The sequence below is a fragment of the Diceros bicornis genome, unplaced genomic scaffold (assembly GCF_020826845.1).
Source record: "Diceros bicornis minor isolate mBicDic1 unplaced genomic scaffold, mDicBic1.mat.cur scaffold_54_ctg1, whole genome shotgun sequence".
In the NCBI taxonomy this organism is placed as follows: domain Eukaryota; kingdom Metazoa; phylum Chordata; class Mammalia; order Perissodactyla; family Rhinocerotidae; genus Diceros; species Diceros bicornis.
Window position 1 is genome coordinate 4387640 of NW_026691418.1, and position 8766 is coordinate 4396405.

General features: G+C 49.4%; 1 long non-coding RNA gene across 1 annotated transcript; it reads left to right on the top strand.

Annotated features, from left to right (window-relative positions):
• Positions 1 to 1050: 1050 nt before the first annotated feature.
• On the top strand, positions 1051 to 2278 carry LOC131403065 (uncharacterized). Its single transcript, XR_009219188.1, has 3 exons — positions 1051 to 1166; positions 1586 to 1660; positions 2255 to 2278. It is a non-coding gene; the product is annotated as an uncharacterized LOC131403065 (long non-coding RNA).
• The last annotated feature ends 6488 nt before the right edge of the window (positions 2279 to 8766 follow it).

An 8766-nucleotide genomic window follows, 5' to 3' on the forward strand; every position in this document is an offset into this window, starting at 1 on the left:
GCCTGCCCCAGGGATGGGCACTGTGAGGTCACACAGGCCTTGTGAACACAGGGGCTGCCAAGCCTTGGGCCAAATGGTGGATCTGGAACAGAACTGTGTGCTCTCTGGGACTGTGCGATCTAGCCCTATAGTGGTCACTGCTGACAAACCAGTGAGTCTTGCCCGGTGCCTGGTTGACAAAGATACGCCCCAGATGGCAATGAGAATTATCGGGGAACCTCCAGATCCTTAATGGACATTCCTGACAGGACATTAATAGTTTCCAAGTAAAAAAGGATGAAAATGTCACCATTACACAGCGCCATGGTCACCCCCTACACTGTCACTCAGATGTGGCACAAGGGGGTCCCCTTCCTGAGTGAATAAAGGAGGAGTTCTGTGCAGGGTTCATCCTGAGGGGATCCTAGGGAGCTGAGGTCTTTGACATGGCCTCAGGTCCAGCCTGGTGTCAGAGAATCCCAGGGGGTTGGAAAACACAGAATCCACTTGGATAGGACCCCGAGACACCTTGTGCCTCCCAATCCATGGCTCAGGCTGACTGAGGGCCTCAACACACCCCGAGAGTCCAGAGGACAGGACCTTGATCAGAGGTGTGTCTGGAGGAGGAGTGAAGACCGGGGGCCAGGTCCTTTGGCTGGGAGGTGGGGGCGGTCTCCTCTGTGGTCCCCTGAACAAGTCACTGCCCCTCTGTGGGCCTCGGTCTCCTCGTCTGGGAAATGGAGGGAGATGATCTGTGGTGCAGGCCTCACAGGGGTGATGAGGTACAAGGGGGAGAGGAATGTGCAGGAGCTTTGTACTCCTCCTCCTCGAGGGGGGAGGGGAGAGTACTGGTGACAGTCAGATGACACTGAGTCCTCAGGGGACCCTGGGAGGCATGGGAGTCCTCCTCACACTTTCTTGATGAGGAGAGAGGCTTAGGGGCCTGGGCAGGCCTGAGAGCACAGAGGAGGGAGTGTTGGAGATGGGAGTGATCTATAATCGGAGCACTCTGGAATGGGATCAGCCATAGACACCAGATGTCCAGGGTCCAGTATCAGGGGCCTGGGAGACACGGGGAAGGGAGCATGGCCTCCCTGAGCCTGTCCTTGACCCTGCAGGAGGTGACCTCTGTGTGGGCCACCTTAGAGATGGATCCCCAGGGAGCCCAGGAGAGGCAGCAGCAGCAGGTGAGGGGGCCTGAGGAGGAGGGTGTCAGAGGAGGGTGTCTCTCTCCTCACGGCTTGAGGCCTCCCTAAGAGAGGGGTCCCTCCTCCTCCAGCCCGGCTCCTGGAGCCCCAGAGCCTGAAATGCCTGCCCTGGAAGTGACCAGGAGGAGGCCTGGGAGGGCTGGGCCCAGGGTGAATTAGAGAGGGGAGGGGCAGGGATCACATACCCTGGGATTTGCCAAAACCAGCCCCTAGGAGGTGACTGGGGAATTTGGTTGGTCCTGGAGGGGGCAACTGAGGGGAGGCCGCTGAGGTTCCTAGGCTGCTCTCTTTGGGATTCTGTGTTGGGCAGGAGGCTGGGGTGAAGGGATTTGAGGGAGGGTCCATGGGGGCACCAGAGAGGTGGGACTCATCTCACCACTCCCACCCTGATTTCACAGGGTGTCGTCCGCTTCCTGGGCACGTTCCTCTATCACCTGAAGCTGCTGGACATTGGGATGGAGGATGATCTGGAAGTGAGTGAGCCTGGAGGTGGGACCAGGGAGCAGGATCCTGAGGTTTGGGAGGCGAGAACCCTGCACTGGGCCCTGAGCTCTCAGTACCTGGCAAACCTTCTCCCATAAGATCCCCGTGGCCACCCCTGGGAGCTGGAGAGTCAGGCCCATCTTAGCAATGCATGAATAGACGGCCCACGTAAGCCCCCCACCAGGCTCCCTGTGCTGGTGAAGCTCAGAGCTGCCTGCCTGCAGAGCTGCAGGAGGCTGTGTCTGAGCTGCACTCAGCCTCCCCCTCAGGCCCTGCCCCTGGGGGAGTGCCATCAGCCCCTGCAAGTGAGGAAGAACTTCTGTGGTCCAGCTGTCCCTTTTTCCCTGTGGCCTCAGTCTCCCCGTCTGTCATCAGAGAGGGTGTGCTACATAAGGTCTCTGGCCTCAGCTCCCCTGTCCTTCCTGCTCTGGAGCCCAGAGCCTGGCCCAGTGTCAAGTTCTCTTTGTGGAAGGTCTGCCCTCTGCTGGGCCCTGACGTTCCTGCAGCCTGAGAAGGGGTGGGATGTGGGTTGGTTATGGGCTTAGGGGGCTGTTTCTGATGGACATTGACTGTCTCCCTTCCAGGGAAATCGGGCCAACTTCCAGAAAGCGTGTGAGATGAGCAGCTGTGGGGAGGGTGGGGAAGTGGAAATCACAGACTTTCCCTAGCAAGACATTCTCTGGCCTCATCCCTTGGGTCAGATGCACAAAGCTGGGTATCCCATCACGTTGATGGGTGCAAGGGGGGCTGGCATCAAGGACACCTTCCTGGATGAGGAACTAATTCCAGCCAACTGTGAGGACAGGCAAGTCCTGAATGGAGTGGGAAGGAAGGAGGGTTTTAGAGTGAGCACAGACCCCAGACCAGATCTTCAATCTGCACAAGTCCCTGGCAGGGTTCCCCACCCAAGCCCTGTCTGCATCCTGTCCTTCCTCCCAGAAATTCAAAGTCATCAGGAGGATCCAGCTGCTCCAGGAGGCTGCAAATGCGTATGACCTGGAGGCCGAAGAGCGATTTGGGGCCTGGTTCCAGGACATGGAGCCCATCAGTGTCCATGAGAGGTGAGGGGGACAGGAGTTGGGTGAGGGCAGGGCAGACTCTCTCTGATGGCCAGCTCCAGAGCCTGTGGCCTGGCTCGCTAATCAGCCTCAGAACTTGTAGCATGGTGACCCATGGGGCACTGGGACTCAGCTGCTGGCAGGCTCTGGGAGGGGCACCTGAGGTGTGGCTCCTGGTAGCTCACAGGTCCACTCTGTCCTGTACCTACTGGGTCTCCTGCCAGCTGGAGTCCGCACACCAGAAGGCGAGAAAAATGTGGCTCTTCAAGAGAAAGAGGAACCGGACATGCTCCAGTTTAGGGCCAAGTGAGTGTTGGGACCAGCAGCGACTCAATCCAGGAGCTCAGTACATCTTCGGGCTAAGCATGGGCCTGGATCCCAGCTCCACTTCTGACCAGGCCTGGGGCGGGCCACTCCCCTCTCCTCTCTGGGATTCAGTTGCATCCTCTGAAATGGGTGATGCTAAATGATGCCTCCTGCATCAGGGACAAACGGGGTGCTGTTGATGGAATCAGCACTCGGCACAGGGTTTGGATCAGAGTGCAGGGGGACAGGGAGGTGTGCCATGAATCTCAGGGAGGTACCTCAAAATAGTTTGCTTCTTCTCTTCAGCCGCCATGCATTTGGCGATGAGCCGTCACACTCTGGAGACCACAAGTGCAGCTCCTCCTGACCAGCAGGGACACTGGCGCCCTCAGGGTCTACCAGGCCAGCTCTTCCCACCCTGAGTGAACGAGGACATCCGAAGACTTTCCCTGGTTTCCCCTAAAGCTCAAGAGGGAGGGCACCACCCCCTCCAACTCCCTGACATCTGCACCCCAGCGACTGTTAACCCATTGGGGAGGAGTGATATTATTTCTTTACTAGTAAATGGTAGATTTGACTCTTACGTTATATCCTGTTTCTGTCACAGCCTGGGTGTTGTGGTGTGGTTCTTTCATTTCTTATGCTCATGTAAATGAGACACAGAATCTCACTTTCCTCCTTGAATTAAGAACTTTTGTTTGGTCGCAGCTTATTGTATGTGGCAGAAGGGATGAGGGCCAACCTCCTCCCTGGCTACTGAATGAAACCCTCACGTCCCCATTCCTCAGAGGACAGGTGCATATATGTGTGGTTCACCTGGGCCAGGAGCAGAGACAGCCCCTCAGATATCTCTGGATGTAGAGGTTGGAGGGACTTTCCCAGGCAGAGCAATAACCTCTGAAATGTGGGTGTCTTTCAAATAGCACCTACCAGGACCATGTCCTTCCCCAGGACAGTGGCTGTCTTTCTACAGCTTTCAATGAAGAAGGAATGTTTTTTGCTTCTCTTGTTGAGGTTTCTTTGATCAGATATTGGAACTTGCCATTTTCTAACCAGTCTCTGGATTTGCATCAACACTAAATGAGAAAAAAAATGTAAAAAGATAAAAGTTTGCATGTGTAACGGACAAGGACAGAGGAAGACCATGTGCAGATGGACTAAGGGCCCACAGGACATCCCCATCAGGCCGCCTCTAGGGCTCCCTATTCACCCTTCGCCTAGATTGGAATCCTCCTGGGATCCTGGCCCATGCCCTTGGAAGTCCTTTTCCCGCTTGTTTCATATCCAGAGGGAAAGATTCATGATGCTGCTTTTAAATCTACAACAGGACTTTGTTCCATAAACCTAACTGCTCCCAGTGAACTAGGATTACCAACATCCTTGCAATTCCTTGTATGATTCTTTTTGGGCAGAAATTCCCTAGATGGCCCCCAGCCTCTCTGTCAGAAACATCATGGCCATTCCTCCCCAGCTGGGCCTGATGGATCAGGGGTAAGCTCTGGTTTGCCAGTACAATAGACCTTAATCCTGTCCACTGAATGACCCACTCTATCCCTTGCTGCCCTGGGTGACATCTCGGCGCATGTGGTTCTGAGGTCCCTGGTCTCAGACAATCATTAGTTTACACACTCACTCGTGTTGTTACTGACTTGTCCCAAAGGGGCTGCTGGGCCTGAGGGCATAGAGCACATAGCCCCTGGGACGGCTGTGTTCTTTTCCCCAGTCTGTGCTGTGGTTATATGGATTTGTGTTACAGGGATGTGAAACTTTCCTGTTGGGAGTTTTGAAAGATGAGACAGGAGAGGGGCAGGTATAGAAGTGGGTCCAGCAGGGGAATGCCACCAATCTTAGACACAACAGACACAATCTTACCAAATAAAATGCTGAAATGCTTCCCAGGTGGGTGGTTAACAGACACTGCTCAGAGCTCATGCTGAGAACCCACCCGATGACCTGGAGCTAAAGGGTTAGCACCCGGCATTTTGAACATCATGCCCTGGAAACACCCTGTAAGACAAGGGCCATTGTCTTGAATTCCTTAGTACTTCTTCCCCCTCCTTTCTGAAGGCTGCAAGTGTCACCCAGGGAGGCTTTTCAGTTCAGCCAAAGGCAGAGTAGAAATCCTGGTTCCCACAACCCAGGTCCTTCCTTTCAGGGCACTGCCATCCAGGAAAGAAAGAATTCACACATCAGTGTAGACAACACAAACACACACACTCATATCTCACCCAAATCCCAAGATGCATGAACTACTAAGAGATTAAAAGTGACTTCAGAAACAGATCAAGCAATTGCAAAAGAAGGGTTTCATTAAGATCCTGACTCAAATAAAATGTAAAACCAGGAAATAACCTTGACAAAACTTGGAGACTTTGGATACTGACTAGATAGTTGATTATCCGAATGACATTTTTATTTTTGTATGTGATGACGTTATTGTGTTTGTGTTCCAAAAATCCCTCATCTGTAAGAGAAACTGAAATATTTACAGCTGAAATGATGTGCTCTCAGCCGTCTCCTCTGGTTAATTCTTGGGGTCTTGGTGTGAAGATAATGAAAGCCAGATGGTATAAGAGTTGACAATCTTTGAAGCAAGTAACAGGTTCACAGAGATTGATTTTTCTGTACTCTGAGTTTTAGAGATTTTTGAAAACCTTCAGAACACAATTTTGATAAAAACAGTATACTTGGTGTTCACATTACAATGTTACAAACTAAAACATCACAAATATAAAGGAATGCTTCTCCTTCCTGACCTAAGGAAGCTCTCTCTCAGTCTGGCTTCTGTGAATGACCTGATGATGCCACCAATTATTCACTTATCACATGTTTGTTGAGTAATTCCTATGTGCTCTGTGCTGTGTGCAAGGCAAACACATTTCCACGACTCTGGATCTAGTGTGGGAAGAAAGGCAATGAGCCTGCTGCCAAGGTCCTGTAAGTGGAAAATAATGCCCCCAGGGGGTATGCTCATTCTGGAGATTCCAAAATCAAAGCTACACAAATTTGCCAGGTAACAGATAAGAGATACTTAATTCATGATATAGAAATCACATATGTCTGAATTACCATGTGACAATGAAGAGAAAGATTGATGGATTTTATGTTATAATTAGATGCAAAATCATCGTGCTGGCCCCTGGCTGAATGGTTAAGCTTGGCATGTTCTGCTTTGGTGGCCCAGGTTCAGTTACTAGGCATGGACCTACAATACTCATTAGCAGCCATGCCATGATGGGGACCCACACAATAAGGAGAGGAAGATTGGTAACAAATGTTAGCTCAGGGTGAATCTTTCTCTGCAAAAAAAACAAAAAATTAGATGCAAAATCATAATAAAAATTTATGGAATCTGATTTAATATACATTCAAAGACAAATCTCATTCTAGTAGGTATCATCACTTCATTGAGTGTAAGTTCTAGAAAAAAAAATGTAAGTTCAAAACACTAATTCCTCAGCTTCAATTATCCTATCAATTTTAATATAAAAAGGAGAAAACTCATGGTAAATAAAAATTGAAGTTTATCATGAAATGTCAAGATCATGATGGACGTTACAAAGAGATGCTGTGAGAGTCAAGCCTGTCTCATGGGGAATTTCTCAACGGCACCACTCTCCTTTTCTTCATCACCGATGTTGTTTTCCTCACTGTGTTCTCAGGATGCCTTTCTTGGCTCCTTGCTCTCTCTGTCTCCCCGGCAATCTCGTCTGTCCTCGAGACCACAGTCAGTCTCTCCCATGCTTTCCTTCACTTTCTGTGTCGGTCTCCTGATATCTCTAGAAGATGCCTGTTGTCTGCAGAGGGTCTATGAGCGACTCAGACCCATTCATGGACTCATCTCTGACCAATAGTGACAGTGGCCCGGGTGGGCTCAGGGCTGGTGTGCAGATGTCTAAGCCCAGGCATGGTCCAGGGATTCACATGGAACAGCCTGTGTGACTGTTTCGAAGGTATTTGTGAATCCAAAGAACTTAAGAGTTCTAGTTCACTGCTGCAGGCCTGGAGTCCCTGCAGTCTACTGTATCCACAGACTTGCTGCAGCTTCTCCAGGGTCTCCTCCCACTGACTGCACCTGACCTCACCGCCAGGATGGGAAGTTATTCCAGTAACTGGCCTCTGGAATATGCAGCTGCTTAGGCTTCAGGGTGCATAGATCTTCAGTTTTCTGAATGGTTTTAGTTTCATGGTCTTACTGTTTCCACTATGAAGTCGGGGAATATTTTTGGAGCTTTCTCTTTCAAAACAGAATAAAATGTGAAATTTCAACAAAATGGAGGATGAAGACTACCATCCATGGAGAATCTTCTCAGCTCACGTGGATATTCCACCCTCCTTCTCTCCTTGGACACATGTGTCTCAAATCACACTGTGCATCACAATCATTGGAGGGTTTTTAAATCTCAGATTGCTGGATCTCAACCCAAGTAGGTCTGGGGAAGGAATGGAGAATTTTCATTTCTAAGAGGTGATGTTGAGCTGCTGGTACAGGGACCACATGTGGAGAAGAGGATTCAGTGGCATCATCAAGCTGATGTGAGACAAGGACAGAAAGCTCAAGGTCATTATCCAGTGTCAAATCCAGATCAACTTCCCTATGCCATCTTGCTTCAAGGCGTTCCTCTCTTCCTCTCTCTGTCATGGTCAAATACACACATGCTGCTGCCCCACAGCCCACTGTTGTTGGGACACAGAGTACCAAGGACTCCAGAGCTCCTTTCAGGACCTCACCTCTAATGAAATTATTCACTACTCCATCCTTAGTCATTCATTTCCACACCCTGATCCTATCTTTACCCAAAATTCTCCTGCTCACAAATCAGTAATTCACAAACACCATATTACCACCACAAATTTCCACATTTCCAGTTTTTACAGAAAGAAATCCACTCTAAATAACCATTCTTCAATAAACTAGATTACTCCAGTAGGAATATCTTCACAAGCCTCTCTTCCTTTTTTTCTCATAATCCTTTCTAGTAATCTCAGATTCACAGTCCATCATTTCAATCATCCACTGACCATACTCCCAGATTCTTTATTGCCATCATATCCACCCTGCACACTTCAGATGATTTCAAATACCTGCCATGCCATGTTGACACTTGCACTGAACAGAGAATGCACCAGGAGCCTGTGGACCCCAACAGAAAATCACAGCAACCAATGGACCTATATGCATTACTCTAATGCTTCCTGAATGCTCTGCTCATTTCTTTCCATTTCTTGAGTTCCATAAATCTCTATATTCCGACCTCCTCCATATTTCACAGATAAATTGTTAACCACCAGACAAGAACTATTTCACTTTCTAGTCATCAGATCTACAAATATTCCTCATAAGGAATTCATTTATCTCAGCTTTTCTGTTGTTATATCCAAAGAAATTGATTTTTTGGCTGAAGCCACTCTGATTTTTATGTTATCCTTCCATTTCAATGACATTATGCCCTCAATATTTGTTGTGCTTTCCATAACTTCCATATTGGAATCATCCCTCAAGTTTCAAATATGCACAAATCTCTACCATCTACAAACCAATCTCTCAGCCAGCATTCCTAATAGTCCTTAGCCTCCACGCCCTTCCTCTCCTCCTCCTGCCAGGGATCCATTTTGAAAAGGTCATATATCCCAATGCCTCTGTTTTCACAGTGCCTACCCAATCCCATCCCCATTCTGTGGATGCTTCTCCTGCTAACCTCACAAGCCATGTCTCTTACTAATCCACTGGG